The sequence below is a fragment of the Papilio machaon genome, chromosome 27 (assembly GCF_912999745.1).
Source record: "Papilio machaon chromosome 27, ilPapMach1.1, whole genome shotgun sequence".
NCBI classification, from domain to species: domain Eukaryota; kingdom Metazoa; phylum Arthropoda; class Insecta; order Lepidoptera; family Papilionidae; genus Papilio; species Papilio machaon.
This window is the reverse complement of record NC_060012.1, coordinates 1,999,370-2,017,295: the sequence shown is the minus strand read 5'-3', so window position 1 is coordinate 2,017,295 and position 17,926 is coordinate 1,999,370. Positions and strand designations below refer to the sequence as shown.

The 17,926-nt window shown below is 33.7% G+C and overlaps 1 protein-coding gene across 3 annotated transcripts in view; it reads right to left on the bottom strand.

The window, feature by feature from the left end:
* LOC106718356 (sex peptide receptor) overlaps positions 1 to 17,926 on the bottom strand; it is a 77,705-nt gene that overhangs the window by 33,739 nt on the left and 26,040 nt on the right. For 2 of the 3 annotated variants that reach the window (XM_045684739.1, XM_045684738.1), the window contains exon 1: positions 10,451 to 10,522. The exons of the other annotated variant lie outside the window; for it this stretch is intronic. The gene's annotated coding sequence lies outside the window, so the exon portion shown is untranslated. Of the gene's footprint in view, positions 1 to 10,450; positions 10,523 to 17,926 lie in introns of those variants that run through there. 3 annotated transcript variants of the gene reach the window in all.

The window sequence follows — 17,926 nt, the reverse complement described above, 5'->3', positions numbered from 1 at the left end:
ATCTGTTTTATTATACGTATATTAAATACTAGCGACATACTGTATACAATTCTATCGCTATTAACAAAATTAATTAACAGTCAAACTTTTTACATTTCATTTTAATTTGTAATGATAAAGTCATACACTCACTAGATCACACACTAGATGTTAATAATTGGCAGAAAATATCCGAATCAAGATTCGACTCTATTATATTATATATGTTTTTTTTTTAATAAATGAAAAAATAAATCAATGTTGTAATTGGACCGCAAGAAGGAAAGAAATGTTTTTTTATTTAGTTATCTTATCAAACTATTCGATGAATTCCTAAGTCAAATTTCAACATCAACAAAACGTGATTTAAACAGACCATTTTCCCGACTGCCAACCACCATTTTATTATTTGATATAGATGAATGTGTCTTACTTTGTAATTTAAAGTAAAAACAAGATCACATGCGATTCCTATTATAACTATAGTGTGATATTTAAACTGCTATTCGTTTGAGCATAAATATATCCCTATAAAGTTCTAACAATGAATAATAAATGCAAAACCACGTACTGTAACGCAATTTTTGTATACCCATGTGACACCCTATTTCAGACGTGCGTGGCATTTAAAATAGACCTGCCAAAAGCACGTTCGCTACATTGTTCCATCTAATACTATCGAGTTCTACGATGTTTTCCATGGTATAGATTCAGTCTATATATTTTAAATTTAAACGTCCACTAGTTAAAAAGAAAATTTTTCATACACGCAAGCCTGTAACCCATAGTTGTAGGCAGAGATTATGGGTTACCATTAGGCGCGGTCCTGGCATACTTCTATAGGCTCTTCCACATACATACAAATGCAAATATGCTCGCCGGTTTCGGGTGCTCTTAAAACCGCCCCGCCTCGTATTAAGTTCAAGAATCATAATGTTTTTAAAAACTATATCCATCACACTTTTTCCTTAAACTTTAAACATATTTAAAAGCAACTTTAATGATATAACATTAAATCATTTTTTCTTTTAATAAACACTTTCGTGATTGTTAAAATGTATCCATCAACGAAATGAAAGGCTTTTGGGTCGTGATTTCAATAGCTCATTGTGATACGAATGAAAGGCGATTAAGATAATGGTTTGGAGTTGGATACGGACCGTGTACAGATAAACGAATGTTTATAAATCTGACAATATCTTTTTTACTGCTTAAGGAAAAAAACATGTTTTAAATTAAAAAGATCTATTTGTCTATATGTAGGATCATAACATAAATAAATAGGTACTACGGGCACATAGAAGATAGGCGTGAACCATGATGATGTTTGCTCGAGGTCAAATTCTAAAAAGGTCAAACTTTAAAATGAAAGGATGGAATAGGCAGAGGTTTTAGTGAGGCAGATCTTTCTTTGTGTTTTAAAAGTAAACAATGCATCTCAGACTTTTAATTTGAAAGAAAGAAATTCATTAATTAAGAAGTAAAGGTGTTTCGGCATGTGCTGCAGTAGATACCGCAGCGGCGGTTTTCAATGAAACCTTAAATAGGATAACAGTAAGTTCTTGTATGTTTTAGTGAAACCTGGTGGCCAATAGGTCATCAGTAGAAGATTAAATTCGAAGTAATCTTGAGTAATACTTAAAGAATATTGAAGCATTAACAAAGTTAAAGTTGTGAGCTTGTTTTGATGGAAGTTGCATAGTTAGTTGATATCGAAGTGAAATGAGTTATTAAGTGGTTCGTAAGTTCGTTGCAACTGGATTAAATCTTCGCTTAGTTTGAGGCTTACAGAATGACGTTTTAGTGGGGAATCAAAGCACTAGTTAAGTGACAATTACAGATAAGAGAAGTGGAGAATTGAACTAGTAATCCAGTTTTTGACCAGTTTGGACTAGTTAAATCCGATATTATTATATAGTCTTAGTAAGTACTTAATTCTATATCACGAAAACTTTTTTATAACCTCTATTGTGAGGTTGACGTTTGAATTTATTTTATAAATTTGTAAACGTTGTAAATCGTACAAGGCACGTAATGAGATAAATGTAGAAAACAGATGTAAGCATAAATGTTTGATGTATCAGTGAAATAAACCATCCGATCGTTAATATCCGATTAACTTGAATACAGAACCGAAAACTAATTAAAAACAGATATGATAAAAATACAACGCCAAAAAAAGGTACTCAGAGAAAACTAATTTTCATCTATCGTGGCAGGGGCACAATGTTTAATTTTATTTAAACTAACATTCTTGAATCGGGAAGTCTCAGGCCCTTTGTATGCAAGACGATACAATGTAGCGACTGCGCCTTATCGCCTTAGCGCCAATCCAATATCATAAGGGTTCGTATATAGTGTTTACCAAAATCGTCGCAAGAAAAATCACTGCGATTTTCAAGATGGCGGTGCAAAACTATACAGTTGACGTTTCTTAAATACACGTCAGCCATGTAATCGCTATGCCTATACTGACCCTATAGACAACTCGCGTCGACGAGTCATCATTTTGTGTACGGAGCACACGCTACTCGATACTCGCGATATACAATTTATGTTTCAAAGATTTATGTTGGCTTGTGTACGATAGGGTTTAAAAACGTCTTTTCATATAACAGTGGTTTTTCACGGCCGAAACTCTCGAAGAAAAACATAGTGACATCTCGCTCATTTTCCCTGAAAAAGGTGAGGTTTTATCTGTCGATAAAAGTGTGTTGAAAACGTCCCTAACACTGTCAATGACCTTGGTCTCTCTTCAATCATTCCTTTAATTCGATCAACCAATCTTCAAATTTCGATTATAATTCATAAACAAATATGTTTTACTTTTAATTAAAAATAGATTTATTCACTTCTCCACATTAATTTAAACCTCGTCAAATTTCACGTTAATTTGTTCGCAATATTTCTTTGAAAAAGGAATACACAATCTCGCTTTACGTTTAATATCCGAGTAATATATCCGTAATAAATAAGGTCCACTACACACTATTCAACCTTTACAAGGTTATTTTAATTTTCTTTCTGAACATAATTTAAAAAGAACACATAAAGTTGATACAAATCTAGTTTATCTTCGATGCAAATTATAAATGTTATGTGTCATCTGCATACTCAAGGCTAGAAAATAATCGAGTGATATCATTCATTCACCGATCACGTAGCGAGTGAATGACGGCTTTAATAACGTTCATTCTAGAACACGACCGTGCAACGACAAACATGACAGCGTGATTACATAAAAATATGTTGGAAAAATTTATACTTCGTCGTGAAATACTTTCTTCGGGTAGAATTTTTAATGACTTAAGTTTGTTATTTTACTAAAATTATAAATTACTAGCAGTCGCCCGCGACTCCGTCCGCGCGCAGTTAAAAAAAACTAAATGGGGGGGGGGGGGGTTTGAAAAATAGATGTTGGCCGATTCTCAGACCCACTGAATATGCTCACAAAATTTCTTGAGAATCGGTCAAGCCGTTTCGGAGGAGTACGGGAACGAAAACTGTGACACGAGAATTTTATATATTAGATTAAACTTAGAAAACATTCACGTAAACTTAAAATATTCCCATACAAATTTTCATTACCTATTCCTTATTGTTTTAAGGTTATTGTAACCATTAACGCAGTTACATTATAGTGTAGTAGAGTAAGTACACTAAAATAATTTCTTGATCCTTTAATTTTGCCACTTATAATTAAAATTGAAAAAATTTATACCAATGTTAACGTTAACCTATATCTTATCGATAATTCTATTAGATGCGAGGATATGGGACAAGTTTCATGATTGCTTGGTATACTATCTGTGTGAACCGTTGAACTTTGTCGTTTACTTCCCTTGTAATTCATATGGAATTTTCGATGATAAATGTAATCTTTACTGAGAGATTTTCAAGGAAAAACGTACGTATTTTGTTTTAATCTTACTAATATTATAAATGCGAATGTTTAAATGGATGGATGGATGTTTGCTTGAAGGTATCTCCGGAAAAGCTCAACGGATCATGATGAAATTTGGTACAGATGTAGAACATAGTCTGTGTTGCATAGGCTATTTATTAAGTTTTTTTTTAAGGCCGCGTAGTCAGAGTTTCAGGCGACAGCTAGTTATATATAAATTGGACATCTCTAGATAACGTATTTCGAAAATACCCAAGAACGTCTCAGTTTGTTATATACAATACCAGCTGTCGTCCGCGACTCCGTCCGTGGAATTAAAATAAAGTTAATAAGTAGCCTATATGTTCTTCCAAACTATGTTCTACATCTGTGCCAAATTTCGTCAAGATCTGTTTAATCGTTTCGGAGATACCTTCAAACAAACATCAATCCATCTAAATTCACATTTATTAGTATAAGATAACAATAGTGTCAGTTCTAAAGAACCTATAAAAGTTCACTGTGGTATATTCAACCGGCGATTAAACTTTTATTTTTCTAATTATAAAAGAATAAAACTTTTTAAAACACAATCTATACATATAAAAGAAAGTCGTGTTAGTTACACTATTTATAACTCAAGAACGGCTGAATCGGCTTAGAACCAGGAAACGGACATAGGATAATTTTTACCCCGTTTTCTATTTTTTTATTCCGCGCGGACGGAGTCGCGGGTAAAAGCTAGTTATTAATATTTCTAAAACACAATTTCAAATATTATAATACATAGATATAACCAAAACAAGTAGTGTTCTCGTGAAACAAATAGAAATTAAACACTTCGTGTCACGTCCTTCAGAAATGTTCAAATGTGTTTCGTTTAATTAAAAATATTGAATTTCCATTTTAATTACAGCTCTTCGTTTAAATTTCAAAGTGTAAAAAAATGTCGAATGTTTTTCTTTAAATGTGCGGGAAATGTTTGAAAAATTAATTTCGTAGCACTGCTTCGTACGACTTTTTAGTTGTATATTTTTATTCACGTACTACAGAATACATTTTTTAAAATTTGCGAATGTTTTTTTTTATTTGAAAAAAAATTCCTAAGTGAAAATGTTGGTAAAAAAGTTTTAAATTAAAGATACCGGTAATGTCCGAAAATATTAGACATAGCTTTTACCCGCGACTCAGTCCGCGCGGAATGAAAAAATAGAAAACGTGGTAAAAATTATCCTATGTCCGTTTCCTGGTTCTAAGCTACCTGCCCACCAATTTTCAGTCAAATCGATTCAGCCGTTCTTGAGTTATAAATAGTGTAACTAACACGACTTTCTTTTATATATATAAGATTTCGATGTTTTGTCCAATTTTAATTATTTCACTTTGTCTATTCTATTCATTCCTGTGAACAGACTGACAATTTATATATGTCCTGATCAATTGATCAATATAATAATTCAGGCATTACAAATATTGACTAATTATTAAATTACTATTTTAAAATTATTATTAAAATTTTATACTAGAGCAAGAGAATATGTTTGCAAGTTATACATCTTGTAATGTAACATTTAATCGGGTGAAGGTGAGCCGTCCGATCCATCATTATACCACTTTGCGGTAATAGTTTCAGAACTCAAGCGGTTGCTGATTCATATATGAAATATATGTATGTTATATGTTAATCTACAATATAATATATTTAATGTAATCAACTATCTTAAATATAATATAAAAGCTAAAATATATCATTAAAAGGAGTCCCTTTAGGCAAGGTTCCGAAGATACTGGCAGCGTTCCCCCTTTGAATAGCTAAACTAATTCTTTGTCCGAGGTAGCTGCCAGCTCTTCGGTCTCCTGTGATGTCGACTAACCTTTTTGCTATTTCCTTAAAAAGCTTTCTAGCGCTAGGACCCCACGGACCAAGGGTCTCGACACCGAATGGGACAAATTCATATTCGGTGCCCAGACCCCTGTATTTGCAAGCTTTAGCTTTTTCAGCCGCTTCACAAGCCGCACCAGCTCTGTTGTTTGTTCCATGTAGATGGGAAGGGGCCAGTGTGTCTGAACAGGTTGCATCCCATACCAGCACCCGACCCATCTTCCATGGAATCAAACTCATACCGTCCGTCATATATGTTATATATTTCATCATCTTATATCTTATCTATCTTTATTACTAATACAGTTGAAACGAGAAGCGAGTTGAAGGGACCGCAATATTTTTCTCGCTATATAGGTTTCTGACCCGAATTTGTTGCTTTAGGAGGTCGTCTGATGGGACCTGAATTGTCTCTCACTTATAGTGGTTTCTCGCTTATCCAGGTTCGACTGTAATAAAAAATGTGAAAGTTTAAATGGATAGATGTTTGTTATAATATATACATAGGCTACTTACAAATTTTGTTTTAATTCCGGGCGGACGAATTTGCGGGCAAAAGCTAGTGTCGGTATTACTGTTTTTCTAGAGTTGTAATGAATGACGAATGAAAGAAAAGGATAACTTTAGTACAACTTTTAATTAAGACTAACCTTGACTTGATATCAAAGATATAAAATGTCCACCGAACATTTTACTTGTAGAATAAAAATGTTTAGTGTACGGATTATATACGAGGTTTGCAATTTTCTTCGTGCCACAAGAATAAAGAAACACAAACTGACTAACGTATACTTTTACGTCACCATAAAGTGTCGAAACAAGGTTAATAAAGTTCGTGGTTAGTTTAGAGGCAGGGCGTAGTCGAGACAAAGATGTATAACCACTAGATGAGGGAATTATAATATACAGTCAAAACCGTTTATAGCGACATCGTTTAGAACAACATACCGGTTAAATTGACCAAAATCAAAGGTCCTAGCTGAATGTTATTACATATCTTTCCTATTAATACCTGTCACCGGTTGTTACAACTATCGGTTTTTACGACTCAATATGAGTAGTCCCTTCGATGTCGTTATAACAGATTTTGACTGTAATTTCATATTTCGAAAAATACACAACAAATTGCGCTTAAGGATGTCAATAGACACTTCATATTGGCAAAGAAAGTAAAGTTGTGGTTAATTTCATTCGCTTTTGTGACAAACAAAAAAGGTGAGGCCACCAACAGGATTGAGTCAGTCAGTACCTAATGGCTAACGTTAAGCTGATATTTAATCAGTTTATTAAAATACTAGCTTTTACCCGCGACTCCGTCCGCGCGGAATAAAAAATAGAAAACGGGGTAAAAATTATCCAACCACTACCAATTTTCAGTCAAATCGATTTAGCCGTTCTTGAGTTATAAATAGTGTAACTAACACGACTTTCTTTTATATAAATAGACTAGCTTTTTCCCGCGACTCCGTCCGCGCAGAATAAAAAAATAAAATAAAAAACGGGGTAAAAATTATCCTATGTCCTATTCCTGGTTCTAAGCTGCCTGCCCACCAATTTTCAGTCAAATCGATTCAGCCGTTCTTGAGTTATAAATGGTGTAACTAACACAACTTTCTTTTATATATATATATATAGATTTTGCTCGTTTTAGTATTGTACATTTAGTTTACTTATATTTGAAATGATGATTACCTTGTCAAACTAATTTAGTTCGCCGCGTAGTTCGTTATATCATAAATTCAATTACCGTATTTTTCTCTACACAATCAAGTAATTCTTCAAACATCAAAGAATGATGTAATATATTTAACACAATATTAAGATAAATTGATAAACGTAAAAAAAGTCCAGCAGCGAAAATAGCGCACGTAATTTTATTTGACCCGATCTTGATGTTTATATCATGGGTGTAATTCGTTTATAGCTTTCGTTTAATCAGACGCGCCCTTGTGCCACAGGAGGGCGTTACTGCTCGAAGATAAACGCTTTTTATTTTTATCTAGATACTTGTTGCTTGGAATTTGTTCAAATAAAAGCCTGAAGTATGTCTTATAAACGTTTCTTGAAGAATATAACAATATCGATAATGGTTATATTTGAATAGATCAACAGTGGTTAGATCTCGCAACAACAATATTTGTTGGGTGCACGAATTGGCCGTGTCGACCGGTGAACCACGATCACACGGAAGACAGGCGTGAGTGGAAGCAATTCCGCGTTTCATCTGATGAATTTCTTGTTTAATAGAATTGCATATCTATTTTATTATATTTTAACTATCATTTAGCGGTTACCCGCGATTTCGTCAGCATGAAATTTAAAGAAAGTAGCCTATAAAATTGTGTGGCCCCGGGTTGCGTGGACTCCGGGGTTACAATAAATATTCTGGCGTGCATCAGCTACCTTCCCGTCAAAGTCCCGTCGAAATCGGTCCAACAGTTCCGGAGATTACCCGGAACAAACGCGTAGTTTTAGGTAGAAAGTTTAAATTTAATAATATTTATTGGTAGAAAACAAAAATTACCTAAACGTACCAACGTATGAAAGAAAACGCAGCAAACTGGAAATTACCTGTAAATAAAAAAAGGGGTTAATTATTTTTCATAAAAATATTTTTTCTTACTAGCGCACGATTTTCTCATACCTTCCCCGTTTTTCAGTCAGACATATTTTTGTTTTACAAGCTGCCTTCTTTTTACTATATATTAAATAATAGCTGTCGCCAGCGACTCCGTCCGCGCGGAATTCAAAAACTTAATAAGTAGCCTATGTGTTCTTTCAGAATATTTTTTACGTTTGTGCTAAATTTCATCTAAATAAGTTGCGCCGTTCCGAAGATAACTTCAAACAAACATCAATCTAAGCATTCGCATCTTATCTATATCTATATATATAAAAGAAAGTCGTGTTAGTTACACTATTTATAACTCGAGAACGGCATATTCGATTTGACTGAAAGTTGGTGGGCAGGTAGCTTAGAATCAGGAAACGGACATAGGATAATTTTTACCCCGTTTTCTATTTTTTATTCCGCGCGGACGGAGTCGCGGGTAAAAGCTAGTTTATAATATTAGTAAGAAGTAAGATTAAATGTAAGCCATCCTTATACGATATCCCTTCACTTTATCTTGCAAATTTCACAAAATATTTCAACAACGGCTGCTATGTATGGAATTTGATGTTCCTTGTTTGTATTATAACTAATCGTTCGTTTCTGAGAGCAAAATTCATAAAATAGAGATAACAATAATATGTTTTATACAGGCGTTTTGGTCTCGGAAACCAACGATTAGGCGTTCAAATGGAATGAGATATATGAATTTAAAGTGGCTTTATACTAAAACGTTTTGGATATTAATATATTCGTGGTAGAGTGAGCAATCAATAAAGGTGTCCAGGCGCGCGTATACAAACAAAAAGATAAGATATCAAGTTACTTTAGGGTTGTCAATCTTTAGAATTTCACCCTTTTTACATTTTTTAAAACGCAATGGCTCTTAAAGCAACGATGTCATGTCTACTCATTGAAATTAAATACATTTTACACATTATACGAATGTCCTTTCTGTTACTAAGTATAAGATGTTTATGGAAACTCACACCTTTTATTTCTTTTTTTTATCTTTTTAAATTCATAATTAAGTCTTCCAGAATTAAAACATATGTTGTGTATCTATACTTAAGAGGAAAGATTTGTTTGTTTGTTTGCTTGATAGCATTGAATAGGCTCCGAAACTACTGAAACGATTTGAAAAATTCTTGCATTGTTGTCGACACTATCCTCGGGTGACCAAAGTCTATATTTATTACTAGATTTTTTAATTGCGCGCGGACAAAGTCCCTTGCAACTGTTAGACATTTATATTGTTATGACTTCTATTTATTTAGATAGATAATTTACTAGCCTAGATAAAAATACTGTCAAAAATATTAATTTCTGATTAACGTTATTTAACCACACAATACTCGTAAATGTGTCAGCCCTATTTAGCGTTGCCAGGCGTCCGGATAAAGCTGGACATAGGTAGGCTTTTAGATTGCGTGTCCGGCCAAAATAAACGGTTTTCCGGCTTTTGTTAGGCTTTTTACATATCCAAAACGAGAGTGTACCTATTAATACTGAGACAAAATCCTAAATAATATAGGGTGTCCGACCTTTCTAGCCAAATGTCCGGCCAAACTGGCTGGGCTGTCCGGCTAGAAGGTTTGGCAACCTGGCAACCCTAGCTCTATTGTATGTGAAACTATCGCAAAATCGGCCACTCACTTGTACACAGATCGCTGTTTTTGTGTGATCAGAGATTAATGCAAAGACATTAATACTGCCAGAGCCAGTGTGGTTAAAATTAAGTATCAAAAGAATTAACTATCGAATGTTCAAAAAGTTTTTAGGCAGCGGTAAATATAGAATAAAATAATAAAGTTAAAATAAATATTAACTAAAACATGTGGCCGTGGGTTTGAATCTATCATTTGTCTGTTGAAATGAATTTTCAACAATGATTAGTAGTTAGTACAGATAATATTGTATGAAATTCTGTAAGCTAGATTTTCCATTATACTCTAATTAAAAAGCTTTTTCTCATTTTTAATCTGTCGAATTATAAAATCATATTGGGTTTTTCCTTGTATTTATCTTAACCGCATGAGAGAAGAATGATATTTTCACTTTCCATTTTATATCAAACATAGAAAAAAACAGTTACCTTATTTCTGCTACGGCATTTAAGCAATTAAAAAATCTTTATACACTTTCACAAAAAACTATTAACACGGAAATAGTCAGTTTTTTTAATAAAAAAAACAGTTTTGATTAAAAAAAATGGCGAAGCATTGAATAATTTTATAGTTTTAAGAAGAATAATAAAACAGCGACATAAAACACTAATGTAAAAGCACTACGTAGGATGGAACGTATTAAACGAAACACAACCAATCCCGTTGGACGCCCGTATCTGACTGACGGATGAAACTCTGTGGCACATTTAGCGTGGAAGTTTTTTTTTTTAAGAAACGAGGTGAAAGGTTTTTATGACTTTCAGCATAGGTCAATTATTTGTATAGTATAAAAAAAAGAAAACTGTACTGTATTATTTTCATGTCATTTTATACCTGACAATACATAATTGTGTAAGTTTGATTTTACTAAATGCTAATCCCGGCTTCGTACAAGTGGACAATTATTTTTTAAACATTGTATAGAAATATTAAATACAGCCTATGTTATAAAAAATACAAAATATAAGTGGGTAGTTGTATTCGATGGAAATTAAAAATTATATATACATATGTCACTGGCTGACATTGTTATTTATTGTCTATGGATTTATTTTGTATAATTTCAATGATTTTTATGATATGAAACATGTCTTTAATAAGTTTGCGATTACAGCCTTATAAAGGTGAATTTGTTTACATAGAATTGTTATAAATTCTTACTTCGATTGAATTCTATTATAGATTGTCCACAATTTGTCACCGAGAGTTAAAAAATTATAGAAATGACTGTGACTGTGACTCTCTATATGTTATCGCTACAACATTCATCTTTTTTTTCTGAGGTCATAAAACATATTGCTATCTTTGTTTTGTCAAAGATAATGAGCAGAATGACGGTATGATTTACACATGGATTTTGACCTCAGAAACCGACTACCAGTGGGATAATAAATTAACAAGATACAAAATCGATCAGTGGTATTTACTCTGACTCCTCGCCTTTTAAGTACCTACAATATCGTTAATAAAAAAATGGGTTAATCCTTTATATTTAAAAAACAAAGCTAAAAGCATTTTCTGTAATAAGACCCCATCAAGTCTCTTCACCTGCTCGCTTATCTCTTTTACCAGGGCCGTAATTAGCATCCTTAATTAGCAGCACTAAATCGGAGGGTAAAACCTCGAAATGCAAAATACAAGCCGGCTACTCTTTGTAGAATTTAGGTCAATATTTATGTATTAAAGAAGAGGTTCCCATTAGGCCTATTGGTGTATTTTTACCATTGGACCGTTTGGGTCCATAGAATCAATTGGACCAATTAGAATTTCTTTTTCGTAACACACATTAAATTTTTTTTTTTAAGTCAGGGATAATAGAGTTTTTGTGCAGGTATTTCGTGAGTGGAAACCAACTGGAAACATTGTATTAAACATTCATTTAAGATAATGCCTTATTTTTTATCTACAAGACAATGGATTAACCAAAGGGCTCATTACACGACGGGAAAGCTTCCATCTCCGGTTCCTATAGGCATCCGTTTTCCGCCATTCAATTTACCCGAAAATCCACACATGACGTAGAATTCGACTGCGGTCACACTTGTATAAATACGCATTTTTATCTCTGATTTATCAAAGAAATTGAAAGGGATTATTAATATCATTGCAGTGGTTCTAATTATTTATTTACTAGCTGTTGACCGCGACTCCGTCCGCGCGGAAAAAACATAATAGCCTATATATTGTTCCAGACTATGATCTACATCTATGTCAAACATTGAGATCCGTTCTGGAGATACCTCTAACAAACATCCATCCATCCAAACATTCGCATTTATAATTTCAGTAAGAAGTAAGATTTAATAACACTTTATTGCTTACATTACAACAAACAATTAAAGCTTATACATGACATATATCTGTGGGCAAGCTCGGCCAACCTAGTAGGACAGGAGAGGTACACTAAGATTAATAGGACAGTTTCTATAGCTATATGTAATTCACAACTAGCAACCCGCCCTGACTTCAACCAGGTAACTAAATATAATTTCTAATGTCTTTTCTAATTGCGATTTCGTCCGCGTAAATACCTAAAAACTATGTAGCCACTATCCCGCTCTAAGCCATCTCTGTTCACTTGTTTTCGAGTTACAATAAAACTTTTGCATTTATATTATTAGTGAATAAGTTTCACTTTTAGTTGCTTCTATAAAAGATTTTAAATACTGATCTAAAAATAAAAAAGATTAACATAACTTAAATCTAAGTTATTTGAAAACACATTCGAAAGTCCCATTTTAAGTGAATCAAACGCTTTAATTTGCTATAACTTGTGAAAGTTACTGTACTTAAGTTTTATTGAATAAGTTACAATGTTTCAGTTGGAATTATTAAACCTTATTGTTGAGGGTTTTCACCCCCGAAACGTTTTCAAAAACATTTTGCTGCCCTTCTCATTCTTTTAAAAAAATAGACATGTTTCGTTGCAATACAATATTGTATGCTGCTTCTTATCTACATATGTAATATCAAATTTTTACTAATTTGTTTAATTTTATAAATGTGAAAGTTTAGATGGATGTATGGATAGATGTACGGATGGATGTTTGTTAGCAACTATATTCAAAAAGGCTACATTACATAATTCTGGCTGAAATTTGACACAGATTTAATGTAGGTATTTTACTGGGAACAAAAAGAGCAATAAGACTGTCTTTGTAATTTGCGGACGCGGACGAAGTCACGGGCTAAAACTAGTCAAAGCACATTGTAATTTAAATAAAGTAAATTATACTTATTTTATAAAAAGTCTTTAAAGTATTCCTATATTCAAAACTTTTAATAAGAATAATATAACGAAATTGAAATACTAATTACCAAATCTCGATAGAGTAAACGAAACCCTTGTTATAAAATTTGTAAGTACAAAGTTTAATTTGTTTCAGTAAAACAAGAAAAACTAATGATTATCTACTTACAAATTTATTCCATTTGGAGATAATTCTAAATTTTCTCCGACTAATTCTGTTCTGAAGGAAAAATGTTTCTAAACTTTCATGTAAGTATTAAAACGGTATTATTTCACAACATAATTAAATACATCCGATGTCATTGTAAATCTAAGATGGCCGCCGCGACAAAATGGCGGATTCCAATTAAACTGTTTAATTCTCATTACAAAATACTAACTGTCGCCCGCGGCTTTTTCTCTACTTAGATTAAAAAAGATCGACTTAGTAGGTATCCTCTACGTTATTCCAGTTCTGGTGTTACGTGGCAATAAAATCTTTACATCCATACATCCAAAGTTTTGCATTTGTAATATGAGAAAGAAGTTATATTTATTCCACTAGCTGTCCGTGAGGAATTAAAAAAACTTGAGAGGTGTCAAGGGACACCCGGATGGAACGAAGTTCCTTTCAATTGATTAGTGAAGGAACCAATGTTTATTCTATGAATAAAAAACTTAAGTCTTCACAAGAAGTACATTTTATTTCTATGAATTTTCGTTATATATTGTCACGTCGTTGCCATGGTGAAGTAGCGCTCATTCGTTGTTAACATACTTACTATAGTAAAAAGTGTCGTGACAACTTTTCGTAAGAATTTTTACCGTCTAGCCCCCTTTCACAACGCGCGATAAGGAACTTCGTTCCAAAACTTAATAAGTTGTCTATGTGTTCTTCCAGACTATGTTCTACATCTATGCCAAATTACATCGAAATGCGTTGAGCCTCTGAGCAGATACCTTCTACTAAACATCTATTTAACATTCGCATTTATTATATTGGTAGGATTGTTACCAACATAATCATAGTATATCAATCTTAAATAATAAATGAACTTAGTCGTAGTCAATCTCGCTCACAACTAGTTTCGCTTCGCTTGATCTAGTTAATTATTCCTCAAATAAAATTATCCTTCGCGTAATAGCCTTTGATCAATTCTCGGCGACTTTGCCTCAGGAATAATCTGTTTATAGCTGAGCTTAATTAAAATAGCTACTTCGTAGGTACATTTTTTTATCAGGAGCGAAGAGAACTCTATACTGTCCTATAATGTGTATTCATTCGTGGTTTATTTCAGAACTTTTTTTAACATTAGTTACCCGATCTATCTTATTAGCAATTACAAAACCTAATTTCTAGTTTATAGCATGACTAGCTATCGCCCGAGACTCCGTCCGTGCGAAATAAAAAAAAAAACTTGAGAGGTGTCCTTTCGATTAATTAGTGAAGGAATCGTAATAATTTTTTTTTTAAGTCGCGACACCACATTGTTCAATGCGAAATAGAAATGAAAATATCTGGCTTGCTTTCTATAAGAGAGAGAGAGAGACAGACAGAGTGTCGTGTTCTATAAGTGAGAGAGAGACAGACAGCAAAAAGTGTCGTGACAACTTTTCGTAAGAATTTTTTCCGTCTATACCCCTTTCACAACGCGCGATAAGGAACTTCGTTCCAAAACTTAAAAAGTAGTCTACTTGTTCTTCCAGACTATGCTCTACTTCTATGCCAAATTTCATCTAAATTCATTGAGCCGTTCTGGAGAACCTCTACCTTCAAACATCCATCCATCTACACATTAGTAAGATTAATGTATTATTACTAGCTCCCATACACATAGTAAAACAATCTTCGTATCGATTATTAGGTCCGGTTGTATTACCAGTCACATAAAGTCAGTATAAAGCAATCAAATACTTCGTTCGTTCAAACACATCGCCCCACCTTATTACGTCTATTGGTTTAATCGATATATTCAACAGACACGGCTGCCAAATGCATTTATCATTATTGTATCCATTTCTGTACATCTATTTTGGAACGCATAATAAATATTATTGGTTGATTAGTGTTATTTGCCGTCGGTTTCTGGGACCAAAACCTAATATATAAAATTCTCGTGTCACAGTTTTCGTCACCGTACTCCTCCGAAACGGCTTGACCGATTCTCATGAAATTTTGTGAGCATATTCAGTAGGTCTGTGAATCGGCCAACATCTATTTTTCATAACCCCCCCCCATTTTTTAACTGCGCGCGGACGGAGTCGCGGGCGACAGCTAGTCTCTATGTAATACATATTGTCATCGCTGTCATTATTTTTGACGAAACAGAGATAACGATATGTTTTAAACGAGGATTTTCGTCTCAGAAATCCATAGTTAATCTCCTAACTGTAACTAGTCACTTCACTAATGGCTTTTAACATAGATTTTTTGTAGTTACAAACATTTGTTAGCCACAATATTTTTTGTATTAAAGAGATGTACACGGATAACTTCAGGCAGTCGATACCTCGAATTAGTTTGCATTGGTCATTAATTGACGACCGCAGTACACGGACCCCAAATTACAGCTAAAAATTCCAGCTGTACGCTGACCTCTTGAAAGTATCGATTCCGACTGTTTGAAGTAGTCCGTGTATTTTAGCCTTAAGGTATTATGGTAGTCTCTTGTTTTAAACCATTTTACCCGCATTTAAGACAAATGAAGGGTCCAGAAGGGCTACTTGAAATATTTGAGTGTAATCAGTTTGGTTTAATTGAGGTCTTAAACCCCGTTATCCTTGTTAAATTGTGATTGTGTCAAGTTTTAATAGGCTAGGGTAGGCTATTTCAAATAGTGTCAAATTACTACAGACTAATTTTAATGTTTTTTTTTTTATTGTCGCACCTGCTGTTATTGCTCTTGCAGCATCCTTGTTGTCTAACCGTTAAATATAAATCATAGTTTTTTTTCTAAACTTAAAAATGAGTGGTACCCATCAAACGCTAATCGACTAGAGTTACGTGTGTGGCCGACAGCACATGGTAAGCTTTTATAACAAAGGACCAGTGTTGTGTAGTTTTAATAAATATATATCCATTCAGCCTCGTTACGCCCACTGCTGGGCATAGGCCTCCCCCAAAGATCGCCACGATGATCGGTCCTGTGCAACCCGCATCCAGGATACTCTCGCAACCTTGACCAGATCGCAAGATGGACCGATGATCTCATCGGTCCATCTTGCGGGAGGCCTGCCCACGCTGCGTCCCCCCCCCTTATAATGGCCACAAATAAAATATATATACATATGTATATCTTCTATATACATAAAAGAAATTCGTGTTAGTTACACTATTTATAACTCAAGAACGGCTGATTCGATTTGACTGAAAATTGGTGGGCAGCTAGCTTAGAACCAGGAAACGGACATAGGATAATTTTTACCCCGTTTTCTATTTTTTATTCCGCGCGGACGGAGTCGCGGGCAAAAGCTAGTATATTATATGAAGACGAATTTTAATGTTATAAACATTGCTAAAAATAAATATCAACTTACTTATTTATGTCGAAAAATAATTCTGTCAGTCGGGAAAAAATATACAATAGAAACTATAATTCCAACTGTAATTACTATTCTGCAAAACTATATAAACGCGGTCTTATTATTCTATGTTAGAGATATCCATTGTATATAGGTATCCATAGTTGTCCATTGTTAGCTGCGAAGGTTGTTTGTTTTGTGCTAATGGCGCATTACGTTCCTGTGGATTATTGCTCGCTCTATACTTCGCTAAAGTTACGTAAGTAAAGAACCGAATATAAAATGTTAAAATATCAATGGATTAAAATAATATAAGTACTTATGCCAGAGTAATTAATTAAAAATGTTTTATGATAACAAATAAAGTTTTTTTAAAGTTTTTTTTTAAACTTAGCTGACATCTGTAGATTAAGGGTAACACAGATAGTGAATGGGTACTTCTCTTAAGCAGTTTCTTGAAAAAGTTCTTGACGTGTAGTATATTATAAATTCTATCTTACTATCTTACTTCTTACTAATATTATAAACTAGCTTTTACCCGCGACTCCGTCCGCGTGGAATAAAAAATAGAAAACGGGGTAAAAATTATCCTATGTCCTTTTCCTAGTTCTAAGCTACCTGCCCACCAATTTTCAGCCAAATCGATTCAGCCGTTCTTGAGTTATAAATAGTGTAACTAAGACGACTTTCTTTTATATATATAGATGCGAATGTTTAGATGGATGGATGGATGGATATTTGTTTGAAGCTATCTCAGGAACGGCTCAACGGATCTTGATGAAATTTTGCACAGATGTAGAACGTAGTCTTTAAGAACATATAGGCTACTTGTTTAGTCTTTTAATTCCGCGCGGACGGAGTCGCGGGCGACAGCTAGTCCAATATAATATCAAAATATATAATTTATTCAGAGGTGGCTTAAAGTTTGTTTAGGATGGATCCTCATATTAATTAGGTAAACATTAATTCAACTAAATTTATGCACAAAGATTTATTTATTTAAAATGTAGAAATGATCAAAATATAACCTGATTGTCTCTGTATCAATGACATCATCATCTCCCTACCTCATCCCACTCGTTTAGGGTCGGCGCACCATCGTCATCCAGTTCGATCTATTTTCCATCATCTCATCCATCCATCCATTCCATCA